Source organism: Canis lupus, chromosome 1, assembly GCF_048164855.1.
Source record: "Canis lupus baileyi chromosome 1, mCanLup2.hap1, whole genome shotgun sequence".
NCBI lineage: Eukaryota > Metazoa > Chordata > Mammalia > Carnivora > Canidae > Canis > Canis lupus.
In genome coordinates this window covers 73152999-73177306 of record NC_132838.1, presented here as the reverse complement: position 1 = coordinate 73177306, position 24308 = coordinate 73152999, and the positions used below count along the sequence as shown (strand labels likewise).

At 45.0% G+C, this 24308-nt stretch overlaps 1 pseudogene; it reads right to left on the bottom strand.

Moving 5' to 3' along the window:
• Positions 1 to 17685: 17685 nt before the first annotated feature.
• Positions 17686 to 19087, bottom strand: LOC140619509 (methylsterol monooxygenase 1 pseudogene; annotated as a pseudogene).
• Between the last annotated feature and the right edge of the window lie 5221 nt (positions 19088 to 24308).

The window sequence follows — 24308 nt, the reverse complement described above, 5'->3', positions numbered from 1 at the left end:
AGATTTTCCTGGTTTGTAGGTCAAATGTCTCAGGTGATCCTTTTTAGTGGCCCACAGAGCAACAGACATGAAGATGGTCCATATGTGAGCTGTTGTGGCGATTTCTCTGAAGTGTCTATCAAGTCATTTATATTCAGTTTGCAGGGCTTCAGGCAAAAGGACAGATTTTGTTCTCTAATGATTCCAAGTCTGAAAGGTGAAAAAAAAAATAAAAAATGTTAGTTTGGAGAACTGTTACCAGACATAAGAAGACACTTGTAGAAATCAGAGTCTAGTTCAATTTATGAAGAACGGTATTAGAATCTACTAGCTACAAAGGTGTGTTACTGAAACACATTTTCTCTCTAACATCACCTTCGTTTTTACCAAAGATTTTCAAGTTAACATGAATTTATATGCAAAAAAAGTTTCGTTTTAAAAAATACTTGGCCTGATTATTTACCTAAGTGTGGCAAGAAGAGTGATTGATCATATAGACTCTTTAAAACCTGCTCTGATGGAACTTTTCATGTGGAATTTCTAGATTGAACTTTTAATGGCCTCTCAAGACCAGGAGCCCAGCTAACTACCTGCTATCAGATTTGCCTGCGATACCTACAGATTTGGGTGAATTCCTGTCTTCTCCAATCCCCAAATATCCTGAGGCACCTGCACCTCCCAAGAAGTGACCTTCTATACGTACCCAGTAAGGATGCTGGGAACTCTGTAAGCAAGGCAGCAGGCTGGTATCTCAAGGGGCTTTATTGGCTCCGTGAAGCCAACTTCAGTTCCTTAAAGCTGCCGTCTGGTCGTGTCTGAGTCTGTGCACGTCTCTCTCAGATATGACAGCCCAGCCATGTAACCAATGTTTCCTGTTGGGAGGAAAACAGATTCTTTTTGAATTTTTGCAAATAGATATATTGCCATAAAAAATACGAACAGTCCTCGAGTTTCTGAACTTTGGAGGGTTCAGTGGAGAGAAAAGTAAATGCTTCAATCCTGCTTTCAACAGTATCATGCATCAAATTGCTGTAAGTCACTTAGCTTAAAAGAAAATGTTTTCCTTAAATCTGGAAAAATGAAACATTTTTTTAAGTGAACATGAAGTCATAAAAATGATACCAGTCCTCCTTGGTTCATTCATTCCCTTGTTATTAAGTCTTTTGTTGTTGTTGGTTTTTTTTGTTTTGTTTTGTTTTGTTTTGTTTTGTTGTTGTTATTAAGTCTTGTTCTGCTCAAGTCCACTTTTTCTACTAATTCTGGGTATTTTTATATAGCTTGGTTTTAGGATTTTAAGGTTATCAGAAACCTGTACTCAAAGGTTTTGTTTCTGCTTTTGTTTTTATTTTTTTCATGAGCCTCACTGAAGATGAAGCCCATTGGTGGAAAGCTTTCATAAAAGTATCTGAGAGGGACTCCTGGGGGCTCAGTCGGTTAAGCAGCTGCCTTTGGCTCGTGGTGATCTTGGGGTCCTGGGATGGAGCCCCTGCGTTGAGCTCTCTGCTCAGCGGGGAGCCTGCTTCTCCCTTGCCCTCTTGCTCTCTCTGCTTGTGTGTACTCTCTCTCTCAAATAATAAATAAAATCTGTTATTTAAAAAAAGCATCTGAGTAAAAGTATAAGTGTCTGTTAACAATAAAAGGCTTAAAAAGGGCCAAGGTGGGCTCCCTGGGTGGCTCAGCAGTTTGGTGCCTGCCTTTGGCCCAGGGCATGACCCTGGATTCCTGGGATTGAGTCCCATATCGGGCTCCCTGCATGGAGCCTGCGTCTCCCTCTGCCTATGTTTCTGCCCTCCCTCCCCCACCCCCTGTGTCTCTCGTGAATAAATAAATAAAATCTTTAAAAAAGAGGGGGGGGGCAAGGTTAAAGATCTGGTGAGAGCTCATAACAATGCAATTGATGAGAAAATTTGGTTATTTCTGTGACACATGACACTTCAATATAATAATATACTAGGACATCAGATCTCTAGGGGCTTTATGCAATTTTTGGAGCACTTATTTTAATAATATCGCTACACAAATATAATCTAATAGGATTTAGGATCACTTACTTGACAGTGCTTTAATTTATATCATTTTTAACATACCAAGAAAGTCAATTAGTTTCATTTCTGCCCTCCCTGCAGTAACACCTGGAGGACCTGGGACCACTGTGTTTCTTACATTCTGGCTCCTGCCTTGAATAGTCTCCTGTGTGTCCCCTGCTCCCCAGGCAGGCAGGTGGGGCTGGCTGCACAGGGGAGGCCTGGGGTGTCCACAGCTATGGGCCTCTTGCAGGAGAGGCTGCAGGCTTGGGGAGAGGACAGGAAAGCAGTGGAGACCCCAAGGAATCAGAATTCGAAACCAGCCCTTCCCTCCAGGTGGTCAGAAAGGGTCATTTGTGTAAGTGAGAGACAGAACACGCACTATTCCTGCTTGTTGGCTTTAACCGTATACTTTAAATATTTACCCAGGGGGGTGTCTGGGTGTCTCAGTCAGTTAAGCGTATGCTCAGGTCATGATCTCAGGGTCTGGGACTGAGTCCTGCATCTGGCTCCCTGCTCAGTGGGAAACCTGCTTCTTCCTCTCCCTCTGTTGCTCCCACTGCTTGTGCTCTCTCCCTCCTTCCCTCTCTCTCTCTGTCTCTCTCGGTCAAATAAATAAATGAAATCTTTAGAATGAATGAATGAATGAATAAATAAATAAATAAATAAATAAATAAATAAATAAATAAATAAATATTTATCCAGGGATGGGGCCTCAGTTTGCATCCTGCCCAAAGTAACTGAGCCTGGACAACCCCATTCACGTGCCCTCAAATCTTGCCTGACTGCCAAGATCACCTTCTACCTAATGTCTCTGAGCAGTTGGAGGGAAATTTCCAAAAGGGTGTCAGGTCTTGCTCCCACCTGCTGCGCACACCTGGACCTAACCAACCTGCCCTAGGCATGTAAAGCTGCCTACCTCTCCCATCAGGCACTGTTCTCCCCCAGACCACCTTGCTCAAGCCCCAGTGCCAAATCCATTCCCCTGCCTTATGGTGGTCTGGTTCCTGGGACACACCCAGCTCTCTACTGCCCCAGGCCCTTTGCACTCATTATTCTCTCTGCTTTCCCTCAACCCCTCATCTGGTTGCCTTCCCTCTGTAATCTTTCATGTGTTGGTTTAAATGTCACCATTGGAGAGGTGTTCCCTGGCCACTCAGTGGAAAACCGCCACACCCACACCCCCCTTTCTCTCATATGACCCTGTGTGAATCCCTGCGCTCACACCAGGGGCAGGTGGTCTCTCTTGTGACTGCCTTGTATCCGTAAGCCAGCCATAGACAACAGGAAATGAAAGGGGTGATTGTGTTAAAGTAAAAGTTTATTTACAAAAACAGGTGGTGGGCTGACTTTGCTCCCAGGCCATTGTCCACCAACCCCTGACTTACCCCATCTGGATTTTTCTTGTTTACAGCCTAAGTCTTGCCTCTTGCTCGTTGTGGTCTCTCACATGCCAAGAACATTCTCAGCATTTCTAGACATGGTGAATCTCTCTTAAGTGAATACTATTGGCAACTGCATCACTCTTTGATGCCCTGGTGAATCCACTTTCTACTTTCCCTTTATCTAGTACATGTTCCCCTGGCAATTTAGCTTCATTGTCTTGTTGCAAAAATGCCCGAACTTCAGCAGGTTGACCAGAAAGACCATCAGGATCTGAGAAGGTTAGGTTAGTGCATGGGGAGAGGGCAAGGCTTTCTGTACCAGGTTGGAAGCAGCTAGATCCAGCAGGAAAGGAGCAGCTCTTAATCATGCAAATGCAGTTTATTTGTGGTGAATTTTAAATTCTGGGTAAACTCCCAACTTTGTCCTATTTTTCAATGTTTCTAGGCATCTTTCTTCTCTGTGTCATCTTAGGCTTAGAAAAATAACTACTTTAATATTAGCTTATGAAATCAGAAGGACAATCAAACAAAATAAAAATAAGCTAATACCCTTCCTCCTTCCCCGCCCCCTGCCCCCAAGCTAGGATGAGCAATCAGGTCAGAGGGGACCTACAGTTATAGTAAAAATAGATATAGAGGTGAAATCTCCCTGCACCCCCTCTCCCTGCTGTTCTAACAAGCATGCCTCCTTTTCCTGGGGTAGCAGAATTAGGCTGGCTAAGAAACAGCATGGTTCTTGGGTGAGTGTGGACAGCTGCACTGGGCTGGCTCCGTGGGGGGGGTGGGCCAGGCAGAGTCAGAGCAGCTGCTCCTTGTTGTAAGAAGGTGGCTCCTACGCCCCAAGCTGTGCATGTTAGGTTTCCCAACACCTCAAAGCAGCATGTGCTGGTTACTCATTGGGGGACAAAAAAAGCACCCTGATTTGCAGTGCTTGCTGATTCCTGTGCTGTAAATATTGCCACCAGGGCTGATTTCAAGTCCCCAGTGAGAAGGCATTGAGCTCACAGTTGGGAAGAGACACATGAGGTGGGCTCTGCAGGACAGGAAGAGGCTTCTGCACACCGTGGCCCCCAGGCACCTCCTGTGACACTGGATCAGAGGTCAGGCTGCCCTGTTCTTCCTGCCCCCACAAGCTCTGGCCTCGGCCACCCTCAGCCCCACCTGCCCAGGTGCTGCAAGGTGTCATCTCCTCAGGGTCAGCCCCCTGTGATGAGGACCCCAGGACCCCCACTCAGCTCCAGCCTGTGCTCTGCTGCCCCCTGCACGTCAACAAGAGGACTGTCATGATATTTCTGGAACAGGAAGCCCATGGCTCCCCAGCAAACTTTCTTTAAAAACATGTCCCTAGGCTCATCAAAAAATTAGACATGCAAACAAGGGGGCATTTCTGTTGCTAATCTGGCCCACTGGCAATCCTAGGGCATGACAAGGCAATCTAAGGCCACCCCCCTGCTGTGCAGATACAGGCCTCTCTCCAGGGATGTGTTTAGGATCCACATGAGGGGGTCTCAGGGCAGGTGGCTCCCCCCAGGGCTGTCAGGAAATGTGTAAAGACAGTTTTTGATTTCACAGTGGATGTGGGAGGGGAGGCTAGGACCTGAGCTGCTTAGGGTCCTCATGTCCAGCAAGGACAGGAAGTCCCACACACCCCAAAATATAAATTTTATTCTGGTGTTTTCCTCCAGTGACAGAGTTAGAATTACTAATAAATCCATTGTCGTGGCCTTCTCTGCAGGTGCTGCTGGCTCCTCGTGACAAGCTACCAGGGAGTCGGCACCTGGCTCCAGGGCACAGGGGAGGGCAAGGCCAGAATGCAAACATCCAGCTCCGATCCTGTTCCCTCTTGGACAGAAAACCAGGGAGTTGGAAATTCCCAGCACACTATTCATAATTCCTGCTGCTTGCTTTTCCACGCCTGGTGCTTTGCTGGTTCTTTATGTTTGGTTTTCTCTAATCTGCTCAAGACCCTGTGTGGTGAGGGCACCCGTTTCCGCCTTGCAGATGGAGGAGCCAGATGCCAGGAGGCCGTGACTGACTCACAGCTGGGGAGGGGTAGACTCAGGCCTTACACCTCGTCCTTCTGACTCCAAAGGTCAAACTCTCCACTCTCCCGGCTGGCCTTTTATTGGGAGCCTGAATAGTGTCTCTTTGGGCAAAGTGTTTTGCAAACTGTAAAGTGCTGGGCAAACAGAGGGCATTTGGTTGATGGTGGTTTTCTCGTCCCTGCAGAGGCTCTGTGATCCACAGTGGTCTTTGTCACTGATGTCCTCTGCCTGTGTCACGTGCAGATCTAGGGTCTCCAAGAGAAATGCTGTGACCAGGAGACCCCCAAAGGCAGACAGTGTTAGTCAAGGCTCAGATTTCTTCCAACTAGGACAGTGGTTCCCAAACCTTGCTGCCTGCTGGATCACCTGGGCACGCTGACCACCACGATGTCTGGGATGCCAGCAGCCTGAGGGAGGCAGAGTGTCCAGGAGGGGGTGGGCACGTGCAGGCAGCGGGGGGGTTCTTAAGACCCCAGGGGTTCCAGTGTGCGGTGAGGTTGGGGAACTGCTGACCTGAGGCCTTGTCTTGTCGTGTCGTGTCAGTAAGAATCCAGGCAGTTTGGCGTGAATCCCTGGGTGAGGTGTGGTGTCTGGCAAGATCCCTAAGCCCCGCAAAGGCAACTAGAGGCCCTACATGCCCATTGGAAACATCTGGGGACTCTCGAGAGTGAGACGGGCAGGCTAGAAGGGCCCTGGAGGACACCAGGCTGGCGGCAGGGACAGGCTCCTTGGAGGGACTAGACTCCGGGGAAGGAGGTGTGGTTATGGCCACAGCAGCACTCTCACAGCACAGTGAGTCCGCTGTGCAGGGGGCCTTGGCCTGCTGGCTCCCAGATCCCGGCTCTGGACACCCCTGTGCCCCGCCGGAGTGGCCAGGCCTGTTTCCTTTCCCTGGGACAGGCCCCCAGGTGGGCACATATATCACTCAGACAACAGGCCGTTGGTTTGCCTTAGACGCCTGATCCTTTGCGCTCTCGCCTCCTGAAAAGGCTGCGGAGAAGGGCTGGGCCACCAGCAGGACGCAGGGCGGTGGCACGCGGGGGTCTGGCTGGCCCCGAGGCAGCCGCTGGGCCGTCGGGTCTCGGGCCCGCTGAGTGTGGGAGCGGAGGCCTCGTGGGGCTGCGGCGGGAAGGGGGTGGCGAGCAGGGTCGGGTGTCCCCGGGGAGCGCTGCAGGGCCGCCGCTGTCCCCACACCACAGGGGAGCGGGGTGGCGGGTCGGAGGGGGCTCCCCGCAGGCCACCGCCCTCACCACCAGGGGGCAGCGGTTAGCCAGAATCAGGGGTGTCTAGGCTCGCAGTGTCTCCTTGAGAGACGATCGTCCTTAGAACACCGTGTAGACGCTCCGCCGCGCACCGTGTAGACGCTCCGCCGCGCAGCCCCCGCCGCCAGCAGCCCCGCCGGCCCGCAGGCCCGAGCCCCGGCGCCCCAGGCCCGGCTCTCCCGCCCGGCCCTGCCGACCCAGCTCACCGCGCCGGGCAAGAGCGAGCCGGCGCCCCGGGGCCCCGCAGCCTCCGTCGGGCTCGGGCTGGCGGTCCGCAAAGGAATCCGCCGACGCGTGGACCAGCTGGCATTGGGGTGGAGTCATTTAGTTTTCCTCCTCACGTGTCTGTTTGCCAAGTGCCACTTTCATAACCAGAGGAACAGGTGTCCTGGAGGGTCGGCGGCCCACGTGCCTCCCCTGGGTGTCGCTGTCGGCCGGCCCCCCTCTGTGAGCCTGGGCAGCCCCCGCCCTCTGGCCCTGAGCCCCCGCGGCGGGCGGGCCTCGCGCACCTGGTGGGCTGCGTGCACCGTGCACCGCCCGGGCGCCTGGAGGAGGTCACCTGCGCTCAACTCCGGCCCCGCGCTCCTGAGCCGTCCTCTCCTCCTGCACAGGTGATCACTGGCTCCAAGCCTGCCATTCCAGTCACACCATCTGGCACAACCTGGGTGGGATTTGTGCCCAGACTGCTTGGATTTTGAGTTCAATGGACACGGTACTCTGCAAATTGTGGTGCTTCTACCTGCAGGAGCTCCCCTTTGCAGCAGGAATGCACACCTGTCAGGTGGAGGAGACAGGGGGTGGGGAAGGAGACCCGGCCAGGACTGAGGAACTAACAGGTGACTGCACCTGCCTGAGCAGCCAAAACCTCCTAACCTATAAGAGAGACTCTGGCATTTTCTTTTAATGTTTGTTCACCTTAATCCTTGTTAGTATCTGAGTAGAACTGGGAGCTACGGTGATTCCACTGGAATCATAGGACATACCTGGGAATCAGGGGAACAGACAAACCTCAGGTCCCCAGCATACACCCACCCTCTGCCACTTCCTCTCGTTTTCTGTGAACTGATCAGCCTTCTTTATACTGCACAGTGACTGTAACCCAGACTTAGGGCATAATTACTCTCCACGCCATGGAGAACTATCATGGTCCTTTATTCTTCTTAAAATAAATGTGGCTGAGAGCCACCTGTGCAAAATCTAGTCTCTTTCATTGCTGGAGGCTCTCCTTCTCCCCATGGCTGTGCAAGGGTCCTGGGGTTTTATAAACAACCTGTGTTTGCAGCCCTTACAATCCCAGGAGGTGGAACCTGCCCACATCCTTGCCAATGGCAGTGCCTGGGGATCTCCCAGAGGCCACCCTCTGTAGACCAGGCTCCCACAGCATGAGTGCAAAAGGGTTACAGCCCTCAGGCTTTCAGAAACCCCTGCTCCTTCTCCCAGTGATGGTGAGTCTCTTCTCCCTTCTCTTGCTCCACTAGGCAAGGGACCCTTCACTCCTCGATCACAGTGACTTTATAGGAGGAATTCTCCCTCCCTGGGATTAAGAAATTTTTTTTTTCCTTTAAAAGTTTGCCTCTCAGCGTCCTTGGCGACTCAGGAATTCTAATTCCTGGAATGTCAAGTGCTGAACAGTGACTCTTTCTCCTCTTTGCATTCCTGTCGTTGAATCCTGATTGTCCATGGGACAAGGATGTCCTTGGTGGAGAAGGGGACATGTCCCTAGAAGTGGGACACAAACAGGAAATGAACACTGACATTTCAAAAAGTACCACTCCCCTTGCCTCACACATGACCCAGGTCTGCAGGTGGGTAGAGGCCCCCTCAGCATCTAAACACGGTTTCCCTTCACCTCTGACAACTGTAGCCCAGGATCTGCTCTAGAAAATTATCTCAAGATTAAGGGGTCTTCTTCTAGGAAGGAGGGTAGTGGTTCCTACAGGGAGAAGAGAGGATCTTCCCAGAAGTCACTGACAGTCACAACCCCAGGAGACACTTCCCAGAAATGTTCAAGTAGGTACAGTAGCAGAGGGTTAGGGACAGTACCTAGGGTAAGGACCTTGTGTGTGTGTGGGGGGGGGGGGGCAGGGAGGAGTGTGGTCCCTTGATTGCTGTTCCCAGGACTGTAGCATGAAGCGCTGACTGTAGTTGTTGGCAATGTTCTTTAATGATCCTTACTGGTGGCCAGCCTTCCATCCCTGGTCTGGCCCAGCCGTGCGTGCTGCCTTGTCTGGAGTAACAGCTCCTGAGATCCAATCCTGGCTGCCTGCTTCCCAGCCCAGAGGAGCTGCAGACCTCTCCCAACGTCGGTTCATTCATCCGGAACATGGGGTAAGGGTGTTATGGTGCACAAAGGCCACCACCCAAAGCACAGTGTTTGTGACTATATCCCAGTTGTCTATGGGCTTCAGGAGGCCACAAGGAAGTTGACTGGGATTTCGGCTGCATGTTTTTTCCATTCTTGCTTATCTGTACTTTCTAAGGTTTTCATAATGATTACTTGTTTTTTGTTGTTGTTGTTGTTGTTGTTGTTGTTGTTGTTTGTTTTTTAACTAACAAGAGTAACAGAAGAAACTGCTGGAATGACAATGTTCAACATACCTCTGAGACTCCTAGAAAACAGCCACTGCTAAGTTGTTCATGAAAGCTCGAAAAGGAGGAGACAAGTCAGGGCAATGATGCATTATTGTGCCATCCCCAGGAGCAATGACATAGGAATGTATGACATTGTTGCTCATGAGCCAGGTAACTGGTTTGATTAATTGTTCCACTTGCTAGTGAGAGATTCACACTCTTCACTTTTACAACAAATCACTGCATTTCCGTTAGATTCCGTATTTCTCCAGGACACAGAGATTGAAATTTCAAAGTAATCCTTCAGTCATGTCTTCTGGCAAGTCCAATTTGCCAGGACCATTTGGAGAGTGAACCCACTGGATGTCTACAAAGTCTACAGCTGAGCTTTTGGCTCAGTTTTCTGAGAATGTGCAAGCGAAGAGGGGGAAGGACACCAGATTCCCCAATATATCACAGATCAGCAAATTTCACCAAGGTGAGCATTGGTGCTGGACACAGCGTTGCATTTTGCCAACATTCTGTCCACAGATGACCTATTTCAGTGCATCGTGCACATTTGAGGGCTTGAGAAGCAGAAAGACGCAGGGCAGAAAACCATGATGCTGGAAGCTGGTTTGGTGGAGTCACTCCATGGTCACCTTAGTCCTTGACTCTCCATCCAGCCTTGAGCACACAGCACCCCTGAGGCAGCGTGTTGGGATGGTTCCAGCTGAGTATTGTGGTCTCAGGTTCCTAATCATCTGTCCATCTCTGCCGGGTCCTGTGACCTCAGGTGCTCAGCCCTCCCCAGACCTCAAGGCCTTATTACATGTTCTATGCTTTTTCTGTTTTCTGATAATTCTATAATCTTCAGTGATAAATCAAAAAGTATGATCACCACAAGGATGTTTTGATGTTTTAAGGGCCCTCATAAATTCCAGAGCATCATTAAGAATAATAGTAGTAGCTACGTGGTAGGGATGTTTGCTCAGTGAACTATCTTAGGAGGTGGATCAAGGGGTCTCATTGTGGTTTCAGAATGTATATCTTTAATGACTAATGATGTTGGGTACCTTTCATGTATTTAGTGGTACTTTTGAGAAGTATCTGTTCAAAAGAGAAAAATTGTTAACCTTTGATTTAGAATCCATGAAATAAACTTGTTTATTTTTGAACAAGTTTCCATTTACATGAGATCAGTGTAAAAACAATGCCCTAGAGCATGATTCTATTAGAAAAAGTGGTTGCAAATTCTAATAATTCTAGCAAAGATTGGTAATATTACCCTCATTTTCAAGGCTTCAAAAATCCTGTACATAATTGCAGAATTCTTGGCCACGGTTGTGCTGTACTGGCCATCATGCATAGTGCCCTACAAATTTGTATTTAGAAGCCTTGTTCGCTAAAATCCTTTTTTCTCAAGGGACTTCCTGCTCTAAATGTCAGCTGAGCTTCCACACCTCACTTGTGAGCCAATTCTCGGTGATTCTGAACAACTAATAACCGGTGGAGTACAGCCCAAAGCCCCCAAACCTGAGTTTGCCTGTAACAGGTGACATTCAGCCCTGGCACCTCTGGCAATCTGATGATGCCCACAGATCCTGTATCATGATAATGCTTTTAAATGCTTGCAATAAAGTACATGAAATTACAAGGTGATTAGATATTGAAGTACATTTATGAAAATACAAATATATTCGTAACATGATAATATGTGTCCCTCCAGTGGTGGATGTTCTAAGTGCTGTAATTTTGAAATAGTGACAAGTGTAAACAGTTTTCTAGGATGTATGAACCAATTGTAATGTGATATGAAGCATCTGATTTCTCATGATGACTAGTCATGAGTACTGCTAATATTATCCTGGTCAGTTAGTGACATACAGACTTGAAGGGAATGCAAATTTTGGCCAACATGTAGAAAAAAATAAAGATATTCTTTTCCATTTATAAATTCATAGCCTCTGTCATGAATTGTGTACCACCCACAATTCAGTGTTAAAGGTCCAACACTCAGAGTGACTGTGTTTGGATACAGAGCTTTTAAGAGGTAATTAATGTTGAATGAATCATAAGTGTGGGTTTGTTATCTAATAAGATTAGTAGCATTATAAGAGATACAGAGAAACTGATCTATGCCCCCCCCCCATGCACATACAGTCTATTTTTAAGACACAACAGGAAGGTGGCCATGTATGTACAAGACAGGAAGCAGGGACACCTGAGTGGCTCAGCAGTTGAGCATCTGCCTTTGGCTCAGGGCCTAACCCCAGGATCTGGAATCGAGTCCTGCATCGGACTCCCTGCGAGGAGCCTGCTTCTCTCTCTGCCTGTGTCTCCCCGCCTCTCTCTCTGTGTCTCTCATGAATAAATAAATCTTAAAAAAAATTAAAAACTAATTATCTTAAAATAAATGGCTATTTGATATGGTATGCACTTGAATATATGATGCAACAATATAAATGTGAGAAATTGTTTTTAAAGATTTTATTTATTTATTCATGATAGACATAGAAAGAGAGAGAGGCAGAGACACAGACAGAGGAAGAGGCAGGCTCCACGCAGGGAGCCTGATGTGGGACTCGATCCCGGGTCTCCAGGAATGCACCCTGGGCCAAAGGCCGGCGCCAAACTGCTGAGCCACCCAGGGATCCCCATGGGAAATTAAAAAAAAAAAAAAAAAAAAAAAGGAAGGAATCTCTCACCAGAAACCTAATCAATTGTCCCCTTGATCTTAAACTTCCAGCCCCTAGAATTGTGAGAATAAATTTCTTTTGTTTAAGCCACTCAATCTATGGTATTTGCTATGGAAGCCTAAGCAGACAAAGACAGGACCTACCCCTCCCTCCCTCCCTTCATTGCTATAGTGAAACTCAGTTCTCAGCAAGTCCCTAAAGGTCAGGTACAGAGTGAGACCCATGAGGGGGTGCACTACACTTTAAAGGGTCTACTTGAGTTTTCTAACTTCTACAAACAGCTCTGGGAACATGTATGAGAATAGATATTAAGGGTGTGAGACAGTAGGGAGAAGAACATAAACTTGAATTAGGATAAATTTGTTGATATGGGCTCCCTGAGAAGTGGTTTTGCATTTAATGTTGCAGCTTGGGAAGTAAGAACAGATCTAATAGTTTGTTTAGTTGGTTGGTTGTGAAACATGGACCAAAAGTTGGCCCATCGTGAATGAGTTGGAAATGCCAGTCTTGCCCTGGGTTAATGTAGAGGAGGGGATTCACAGCTGAGCAGGATTGAAATGTTAGAATGGACTTGTCCCTTAAGACATTCTCACCCACACTGGGAGGATGCAAAAGACATGTTTTGTACCAATCTTGTGAGAAATGAATTTGTGAGGGGCCAAGGGGCAGCACTCAACCGCCCAAGGCAGGCAGGGAGGGCATGGGCACTGTAATGGACAGCAGAGTCAAAGCGGCCATCAGAACTGACTCACGCAGACCTGTCACTTTGGCTAGCTTATCACAGTGTTCCCAGATGTGAAATAAATAGGAAGCCTGCTAAATTCTTACTAAGCAGAAAATTCCAGGTCAAGAGAACAAAAGTCCAATCTGAAACATAAAAGAGAACAGCACCGCTTAATCAATTCCCAGACTTGAGCCAGTTTACAGACCCAGGATCCTTGTATAAAGGGAATTCCAGAGCAGCCCGGGTGGCTCAGTGGTTTAGTGCCACTTTCAGCCCAGGGCCTGATCCTGGAGACCCGGGATTGAGTCCCACGTCGGGCTCCCTGCATGGAGGCTGCTTCTACCTCTGCCTGTGTCTCTGCCTCTCTCTGTGTGTGTGTGTGTGTGTGTGTGTGTGTGTGTGTGTCTCATGAATAAATAAACAAAATCTTTTTTCAAAAAGGGAATTCCAGTTCCCCTTGAGGAAGGACCCTGGCTCACTAGCAAAAACTTTTCCTATTAGTCTATCCAGCCTCTCCCGAAGATACTTTTGGCTTTGACCAGGGTAACTGCATTGGAAATGATCACACATTTCAGGGACTACTGCACCCTCACTCTTCAGCAACACCAATTCCAGGAGACCCAAAACATCACTGTGGGCCACCAGTCCAGGTGTAGGTTTAGGGAACTCAGGTGACCAATGGGACTTTAGCACTAAGCCATCTCCCAGTGGGTCTGTGGATCCTCTAACCCATCCTGTGGTCATTTCCTCACTTCTGGAAAGCATAATTGGGATGTATATATTGAGCCCTGTGTTTGGCAGACTCCTCATTTTGCTTCCTTGATCTGCGAAGTGGTGTGGTGATAAAGTCAAGTAGAAACCACTAGAACTACTTCTATAGGAAGTAGTAAACCAGAAGCAATGCCACATTCCTGGAGAGGTTGCAGAGGTTGGTGCCACCATCAAAGACTTGAAAGACACAGGAGTGGTGGTTATCACTTAATCCCCATTCACCTGTCCTATTTGGCCTGTGCAGAAGACAGATCGATCCTGGAGTGACAGTGGATCATCATAAGCCAAAGCAGGTGGTCACTTGAGTTGCAGTGTTGGACCCGATATCGTTGCATTGCTTCCGCAAATTAATGTATCCCCTGGTACTGATATATAGCTTGGATCTGGCCAAATGCTTTTTTCTCCATCTCTGCTAGAAGACCAACCAGAAGCAGCTTGCTTTCAGCTGGTAAGGCCAGCAGCACACCTTCCCTGGTCTATGTCAGGGATGTATCAACTCTCCAGCCCCGGGTCATAACTTACTTCACAGGGATCATGATTGCCCCTCCCTTCCCGAAGATATCACAGTGATTTATTACATTGATGACATTATGCTGATTGGATCTGGGGAGCAAGAAATAGCAATGACTCTAGACTTGGTAAGACATTTTTGTGTTAGAGGGTGAGAAATAAATCAGACAAAAATTCAAGGACCTTCTATTTCTGTGAAATTTCTAGGGATGGTGTGGGGCTGGTCCAGAGACCTCTTCTAAGAAGGATATGGCATTGCATCTGGCACCCTCACAAACCAAAACAGAGGTACAAGGCTTTGTTTGGGTTTTGTCATCTTCAGATTTGGGAAACAACATATTTCTCCTGTGGATGTCATGTGTTGCCTATTTACTGAGAAACTGAAAACACTGGTGGTTTTGAGTGAGGTTTGGAAACAATAGAAATCTCTGCAACAGGGATCCCTGGGTGGCGCAGCGGTTTGGCGCCTGCCTTTGGCCCAGGGCGTGATCCTGGAGACCTGGGATCAAATCCCACGTCGGGCTCCCGGTGCATGGAGCCTGCTTCTCCCTCTGCCTCTGTCTCTGCCTCTCTCTCTCTATCTGTGTGTGACTATCATAAATAAATAAAAATTTATAAAAAAAAAAAGAAAAAAAAAGAAATCTCTGCAACAATTGCAATAGTGGTGTGGCTGCTCTACCACTTGGGTCACATTCAGTGGTGCTGGAAGTGGCAGTGGCAGATTGGGGTGTTTGACAGGTCCCTATAGTTAAGTCACAGCACAGACATGGAGGATTTGGAGGAAAGCTGTACTCTCCTTTTGAGAAAGAGGTCTTGGCCTGCTCCTAGCCTTAGTTCAGACTGAACATTTATCCCCAGGTAATCAGGTTGCAGTGGGACCAGGGCTGCCCATCAAGTGTGGATGTTATCTGGTGCACCAAGCCATAAAGTCGGACATGCACAGCGACACTCCTTCATCAGATGGCAGTGGTATGTGCACAATTAGGCCCAAGCAGGCCCTGAAGGCAGGAGTGGTTCACCCTAGGGGGCCGCCCAAATGCCCATGGCCCCCACCCCTGACCTCTCTCACGCAGCCTCCTCCTATGGCCTCACTGGGAGTTCTCTACAGTCTACTGACAGAGAAAGATGAGACTCAGGCCTGGTGTCAGGTGGTTCTGCACAATGGGCAGGGTTCAGGTGAAAGTGGCCAGCTGCAGCCCTACGGTCCTATCTGGGACATCTCTAAAAGACAGCGGAGAAGAGAGATTCTCCCCAGGGGCAGAACTTCTAGTTATACACCTGGTGATTCCCTTTGCTGGGAAGGAGGTAGAGCCAAACATGTTATTATATTCTAATTCACCATCTGTGTCCCGTGGTTTGGCAGGATGACTAAAGACTTGGAAGGACCATGACTGGAAAGTAGTTCCAAGGAAATTGTTGAGGAAAGGAGGTGAAAAAAACCTTTCTGAATGGGCAGAAAGTGTGAAGATACTTGTGTCCTGTGTGAATGCTCACCAAAGAGCGAGCTCAGCAGAGGAGGATTTGAAGAATCAAGTGGGTAGAATCACCTATTCTGTGCATAGCAATCAGCCTCTTTCCACAGCCACCTCTCCCACGGCTTGATGGGCTCATGGAAAAAGTGGCCGGGGGGAGGGATGGAGGTTGTGCATGGGCTCACCAACAGAGACTTTCATTAGCAAAGGTAACGCGGCAGTGGCCACTGTAGTGTGCCCCGTCTGCCCGCAGCAAAGACCAACACTGCATCCCTGCTGTGACACCACTCTCCAGGGCCATCAGCCAGCTCCTAGTGGCAGGTGGATTACCTTGGACCATTTCCATCATGGAGGGGGAAGCCTTTTGTTCTTCCTGAAATGGACAGTCTGGATACAGATTTGCCTTCCCTACATATAACGCTCTTGCCAGAATTACCATCCATTTGCTACAAAATGTTTTGTCCAGGATTATGGCATCCTATACAGCATTGCTATGTTCAGGGACCTCACTTCACAGCCAGGGAAGTACAACCATTGTCCCATGCTCATGGAATGCACTGGTTTTATCATGTTCCCTCACATCCCTAACAGCTGACTTGATAGAATGGTGGAATGGCCTTTTGAAGACTCGGTTACAATGCCAGCTTGGTGGCAAGATCTCACAGGACTGAGGCAAGGTTCCCTAGGAGGCTGATGTGGACTGAATCAGCACACGATATGGTGCTATTTCTCTGATAGCCAGAATTCAAAGGTTTAAGCCTTAAGGGGTGGAAGTGGGAGTGTCCCCACCCCCATTACACCCAGTACTCCACTAGTGATATTTATGCTTCCTGTTCTTACCTCCTTATTCTCTTCTGCTCTAGATATCCTAGTTCAGAAGGAGAAATGCCTCCACCAGAGTATACACAACAATTCCATTGAATTAGAAGTTAAGTCTGCTGCTCATGCACCTGTGTTCTTCACACCTTGTGTCAACAGGCCAAGAAGGGAGTTATGATGCTGGCTGAGGTGGATGATCCTCACTACCAAGGAGAAAGGGACTGGTACTCTACAGTGAAGGTAAGAGAGAGTATATCTGGAATACAAGAGATACCTTAGGGTGCCCTGTGATTAAGGTCAACAGAAAATTACAGCAACTCAATCCAGCAGTCTGGTTATCGCCTTTGACCCTTCAGGGATGAAGATTGGGTCACCATACCAGGTAAAGAATCAGGACCTGTTGAGGTGTTTGCTAAGGGCCAAGGGAATACGGAATGGTCCATCTTCAGGATCAGAGAAAGGGATGGAGCCTGGGGAAGAAAGTAGTTATAAATACCAGATATGTAGGACCACGTAACCGGTTCCAGAATTGAGGATTATCATGAGTATTTCCTTCCTATTGTGTCATGAATATGTATGTGTATGTGTGTACATACAACATCTTTATCTTTTCCCCTCTCTCTGTTTCTGCTGACAGAACCAGCCCTGGAAAAGGCTCTGGCTGCATAAGCAGAGGTTATCTGAGCTCTGGCTGTGGGCTCACCTTGGACTGGGGGAAAACAGAAAGATCTCACTCAGCATCCAGCACTTCAAGTTAAGAGTACAGGTGGGCGTGAAAGAGACTCCTGTTACTAAAGAAAGTGATCTTACTTGTGCTGCTATTACTCAGTAAAGCTGTGAGGTTGATGGTTTTATATGAGCAACAATAAAGAAGAAAGAAAGAAGGAAGGAAGGAAGGAAAGAAAGAAAGAAAGAAAGAAGGAAGGAAGGAAGGAAGGAAGGAAGGAAGGAAGGAAGGAAGGAAGGAAGGAAGAAAGAAAGAAAGAAAGAAAGAAAGAAAGAAAGAAAGAAAGAAAGAAAGAAAGAAAGAAAGAAAATGAAGCACCTGACAGTGGAATCTGAAAACTGGATTTTATTGCAATAACAATCCACTGGCTCACAGCTGTGGTGCATTAGGATGTTTTGTAAAACGTTGACATGACGCCCTTAAAGCTATCTTGTCACTTCAAGGTAAGCAAAGTGGCTTGTTAGTTAAGCAGAAGGCTCGATGTTTTATAACAACTCCTAATGTATTCCCCAACTCAGTACTTCCTCTCACTAAGTTCAAAGAAGAGCCTATAACTGCAAAGATACAGATATGGTCTCTCTTTAGCAGAAATAATCACAATGCACATTGGTTCTCTTTTTAAAATTTATTTATTTATTTATTTATTTATTTATTTATTTTTTATCAGACCAAAAAAAAATCACATTTATTTCAATTGTTCAAAGTGCAAATACAGCAAGTCAGTTCACAATGTTTCAAGATACAGTTTTAAGTATAATGAAAACTTGATATACAAAAATGAAAGGGTAAATAGCAGAAATAAAGCTCAATTTTTTAAAAAAAATTTCAAGTAACCCAAAAACCTTTAGACTAAAATATCCCATTTATGACAATTTGGAAATGCCTTAATTTATAGATACCAATAGCACATTGCCATCCGAAAGGGCTTCTCAAAGAAGGATAATCACCCCAAACCAGTCAGCTCAGGACCAGAATGGAAGTTCTTGGGGCAGGCTATTCTGGATTTGGCCGCCTCACTCTCACTGTCGATCCATACGGTTCGACCCATGATACTTGGATGTTTAGGCAAATTCTAGAAAATGTTTTAAGTTCATTATGAGACCAACACCCTACTAAGAGATACTGAAATGGACACTAAATATTTACAAGATTTTAAAGACCCATCTTAGTTTCAGGCCTCTGGTGTTACGGGGGAAAGACAGACTGATACTTCCTCCATTACTTAGAACCTTTCTGTAAGGTTAGCAACACGGCCTTTACAACCTCCTCACGAAAATCATACTTCATTATAGATTACTTATTTCTACACATACAGAACTTTTATGTAAAGTAGAAAAAGTTCCCGCTAGGAAGATAATTAAAGGTTGCTAATGTTCTTTGTATCACTTAGCAGCCAAGACACAGGTTTATTTCTGCTCCACAGAAGCAAGGTTAGCTATTCACTTCAATTCAGGGAGGTGTGTGCTTTCAGATATTTATTCCATCTTTTTCTCAATCTTCTTCATCTTTTCATTATAGGCAGTAAATTGAGAGTCTGTTCTGAAAATTCTATCCTACCATGTAAATGTGGAAGCATAGTTTCCAATGAAGTTCATGTGGTGGGAATCATGATGCCGAGAACCAGCACAGAAAAGGATCAGATTTAAAGGGTTCAGGGGAATGTCATAGCCACTATGGACATCAATAGTTTCTATCAAACGAATGGCCACCCATGTATAAAGGAGAATGACATCATCACATAAAAGCATGATTCCAATGAAAAATCCAGTTCCAAGAATCAGAGTTTCCAAAGAATGTGCATATTCAGCTTCCATTCCAAATGGAGCCTGAAACTCATGATGAACTTTATGAATATATTTATATATTCTTTTGTGATGCAAGAGTCTATGCAGGAAATAGTGCCAGGTATCCTCAATCACTGCACAGCCAAAGCATCTTGCCAAAAGCATATACCATCTTGGCATTCTTTCCCAATCATAAGGTATATTAAAATACTCTGTAAAATAATAAGTTCCACAGATCAAAGGAAGCTGGATACAAAAGTGATTAAAGAGAAGTACTTTAAAACATTTCCATTGGTTTTCCCAGGTTTCTGGTTTATTGAAACAAAAGTCCAGGTAAACAAAACAAGAAATAAAGAACTTAGTGAACTATCAAGATCCCCATGTTGCAATCTGGAACTTTGTATAATTATTCAACATATAGTTCCAAGCATTTTAAAATGGTTCTTGTAGAGGGTTCTCAGGTAAAAGTGAATCTACATACTCCACAGCCAAGGATGCTGAACTAAAGATGCTGATACTTTCATTTGTTGCCATTTTTCAAATCTCTGCAGAAAGCCTTAGAATTCTGGCCGAGGGGCGGGAACGCCCTCTTTTTAAAATTTAAATACAATTAATTAACAAATTATGTTTATTAGTTTCAGAGGTAGAGGTCAGTGATTAATCAGTCTTACATACTACCTAGTGCTCATTATATCACATGGCCTCTTTATTGCCATCACCCAGTTTACCCCAACCCTTCACTACCCCTTTCCAGTACCCTCAGTTTGCTTCTTATGATTAAAAATCTCTTGTGGTTTGTCTCCCTCTCTGATTTCATTGTTTTATTTTTTCCCCCTTCCCCTATGATCCTCTGTTTTTTTTTTCCTTAAATTCCACATATGAGTGAGATCATATGATAATTGTCTTTCTCTGATTGATTTATTTCACTTAGCATAAAACCCTCTTGTTCCACCCATGTTGTTGCAAATGGCAAGATTTCAATTTTTGGTGGCTGTGTAGTATTCCATTGTATATATAGACCACTTCTTCTTTATCCATTCATCTGTCAATGGACATCTGGTCTCTTTCCATAGCTTGCCTATTGTGGACATTGCTGCTATGAACATTGGGGTGCAGGTGCCCCTTTGCATCAGTATGTTGTGTATTTAGGGTAAATACTCAGTAGTGCAATTGCTGGGGCATAAGGTAGCTCTATTTTCAACTTTTAGGGAAACCTCCATACTGTTTTTTGGAGTGGCTGCACCAGCTTGCATTCTCACCAACAGTGTAAGAGGGTTCCCCTTTCTCCGCATCCTCATCAACATCTGTCATTTCCTGACTTGTTCAATTTTAGCCATTCTGACCAGTGTGAGGTGGTATCTCGTGCTTTTGATCTGTATTTCCCTGATGGCAACTGATGTGGAGCATTTTTTCATGTGTTTGTTAGCCAGTTGTACGTCTTCTTTGGGGAATGTCTGTTCATGTCTTCTGCTCATTTCTTGACTGGATTATTTGTTCTTTGGGTGTTGAGTTTGATATGTTCTTTATAGATTTTGAATACTAGCCCTTTATCTGATATATCATTTGCAAATGTCTTCTCCCATTCTGCAGGTTGTCTTTTAGTTTTGTTGACTGTTTCCTTTGCTGTGCAGAAGCTTTTTATTTTGATGAAATCCCAATAGTTCATTTTTGCCTTTATTTCCCTTACCTTTGGAGATGTTTCTAGCAAGAAGTTGCTGCGACCAAGGTCACAGAGGTTGCAGCCTGTGCTGTCATCTAGGATTTTGATGGATTCTTGTTTCACATTTAGGTCTTTCATCAATTTTGAGTCTATTTTTGTGCACACTGGTTCTGAGAAGCTCCTCAAAGTAGCCACAAGGGTCATGACAAAGATTTTGTTAAGAGAGAGAGAAGAGGGCAGTCTGGGTGGCTCAGCGGTTCAGCCACTTCCATCAAAGTCCTATCTTTGTTCCCTTGTTTCTGAGTGGCCCAGCCAACATTTATTTACCAAACATTGACTCTTTTGCATCTTCCTGTAAATCGCATTCCTTTCCTCTGAGGTCCCAGACCCCTACTGCCTTCTCCTTAGTTCAAGATGACATATGTGCCTCATTTTGCCTGTTTTTGGATTTCTATGTCAGTGGATTCCTCATACATCTGCTACCTAATTTTGATGTTTTCCTATTAATTGGTCTTAACCTCATTTGATTCTTAATCTAGCTACAAGGACCTTGAAGGGGACAGCATTCCAGCCCCCAACAGGAATAACTTTCTCACTGTGGGATTCATGGCCTGCTACCATTACAACAATTTTGCACTCAAGTTAAAACAATCTCATGTACCAGAGAGGTACCTGTTTCCTCTGCATTAGTCAGGGTCCAGGTGAGGACATTATTGAAAGGGCAGTGTCATGGGCAAAATTTGTAGGAACATCCAAGAAGATCATGGAGCAGCCCTATGTCAAACACAGAGGGAGGGGAGATGGAGTCCTCAATGGCCTGGCCCTGGGGACTCTGGGGCAAGGTTTGGAAAGTAGCTGTTCTCTTAAGAAAGAAGTTCTGTTAAAAGGGGAAAGGGGGGCAACCCCCGAGGGCCAGACGGTTTAGCGCCGTCTTCAGCCCAGGGCCTGATCCTGGAGACTCTGGATTGAGTCCCACATCAGGCTCCCTGCATGGAGCCTGCTTCTCTCTCTGCCTGTGCCTGTGCCTCTCTCTCTCTCTCTCATGAATAAATAAATGAAATCTTTAAAAGAGAGAGAGAGAGAAAGAAGAAAGAAAAGAAAGAAACAAAGAAAGAAAGAAACAAAGAAAGAAAGAAAGAAACAAAGAAAGAAAGAAAGAAAGAAAGAGAAAAAGAAAAAGACACTTGGCTACACTTCTCTATGAGATGACACTGCTGACCATCCAGTATTCACAGCAGATGGTATAAATGAGCCATTTTCAGCACAAAGTATGTGGATGAGCTCTGGACAGAACACAGGCAAGGCCCACAACCCTTTTGTTTGACACTGAATAGCTCCTGACATCTGCGCATTTTGGGCATGAAGAAAGTGTGCTGGAAACTTATCTTCATCAAAGAAGATATGCAGATGGCAAATGAGCACAATGAAAAAAATGTTCATCGCTATTAGTCATTACAGGAATGCTAATTTCAGCCAGGATGGTACATCTTCACACACCTATTATTTGGGTAAAATAAAATAGTGGAAACACCTAGTAAGGATGTGGAGACACTGGACCACTCAGCCTCTGCTGATGGGAATGGAAAGTAGTACAGCTCTTCTGGAATATCGTTCAGCAGTTTCTTTTTCTAACAGGTATAGGTAATAGCTCGTGTGGTTTTTATTTGCATTTCCCAGTAATTAATGATGATGAGCATCTTTTCATGTACCTATTGGCCATATGTGTGTCTTCTTTAGGAAAACTCTATTTACATCTTCCGACCATTTAAAAATATTTTTTTGCTATTGAATTGTATGAATTCTTTATATGTTTTGGATATTAAACCCTTATCAGATGTATGGTTTGCAAATATTTTCTTCCATTAGGTAGGCTCCCTTTTCATTTTGTTAATGAGTTTCTTTGCTGTGCAGAGTTTTTTCATTTGGTGTAGTCTCACTTGTTTTTTATTTTTGCTGCTTTTACTTTTGGTGTCAGAATCAAAAAATCATCACTGACCCCTATGTTAAGGAGCTTACTACTTTCTTTTCTTCTAAAAGTTTATGCTTTCGGGTCTCACATTTGCGTCTTTAATCCAGTTGAGTCAATTTTTTTAATAAAAAAGTGGTTCTGTTTCATTCTTTTGCATATGGCAGTTCAGTTTCCCCAACACTGCTTATGAAGAGATTGTTCTTTCCCCATTGCATATTCCTACCTTCTTTGTTTTAAATTAATTAACCATATATGTGTGAGGTTACTTCTGGGCTTTCTATTCTGTTCCATCAGTCTGTATGTCTATTTTTATGCCAACAAAAGGGACATGGAATTTCTCTGTATTACTTCTTACAACTCCATGTGACTATAATTACCTCAAATTAAAAAGTTTAATAAAAGAAAAAGCTTATCTTTATGTGGGGAAGCTAATGAGTGCTGCTGTGTTGAACAAAGGCTATTTCTTTGCTACCAGCATCCATTGCCTCTTGTCTTGGTAGAAGAAATGTGATTTATTTTTTCTTTTCTTTATTTCTGATTTATTTTTGAGAACTTCTTTTTTCCTCATTGTATGCAGTCTTGGTTGGGGTATAATCAAGGTGGCATACCTTTCTCTAGACATGGAGTGGGATATTTACAGGTGTCATTTTCCAGATTTTGAATCTTGAGCGGAGTGATTCAAGAATGGAAGAAATAGTGTGAATCATCTATTCATTCTAATAGCTGAGCCCTGACAACATTGCTGAATATTTTCTGCTGGTTAGAATCCAATCTTTCGCTGAATTCTGGTGGTGTCAATCCTGACACCTGTTTCTCTGGCTTGATGTCAACTCTGTGAACATCCCAATGTCTTTTCCCAAATCCCTTTTAAAGAAACTAATTCAACTGGTCCAGTTTACCTGTCATTTGCTCTTCAAAAAGATCACATAACCACTTGAGCTGTTAATTACTCAGGTTTCACATTGAGTCAGCTTTTTTATTCTTGGCATACACTTAATTAGCATATCCCAACTCCAAATTTAGATCATTGGGAAAGGCAGAAAGTGTTCAGAGACTTTCTCACATAGAAGTTACTGTGAACACAAATGCAGTGACATATTTAAAACTATTTAATAATACCTAGTATATAGTAAGTCTTGACAAATGTTATCAAAGTGGTGATGATGATGATTTTTCAAATTATAGAATATCTAAATAAAAAATTGCAAGTAACTTTTTCTTGTTGCTACTAAAGTGAAACCAAGTGATGTGGGCTTTTTTTTAAATTTTAAAACATTTTTTATTTAAGTTCAATTTGCCAACATGTAACCCAGTGTTCATCCATTCAAGTGCCCTCCTCAGTGCCGTCACCCAATCACCCCATCCCCCTACCCTCCTCCCCTTCCACACCCTTTGTTCATTTCCCAGTTAGGAGTCTCTCATGGTTTGTCTCCCTCTCTAATTTTTCCCCACTCAGTTTCCCTTATAATCCTTATAAGGATTTCCTTTCCCTTATAATCCCTTTCACTATTTCTTATATGCCTGATATGATTATTTTAATAAGTAAATGGTATACTTATAATTTTCTGGTCATTTGAATGAGGATAATAATAATTAATAAAAAAACAGTTGCTATCACTTTACGCCAATCAAAATACTACATTTCCTGCCTATATCTTATGGAGGTTGGGGGAAGTTGCCTTCTAGAGTAAAATCACCAGTGCTCATAGTGAATATCTTTTTCACTTCCTGTTAAATTGTCTGGAAGTGATTTTTTTCTATTAATAGATCATTCTGATGCTATTAGAAAGATGTGAAAAATTTGGAATTTATAATGGATGTGGTATAAAATAATACTGTAAATATTTAAAGGAATCATAATCTCTAATAATTTGGAGTAGTGAACCAGATAACCGCCCTCATAAATGATTGACTGAAGTAATAAAATT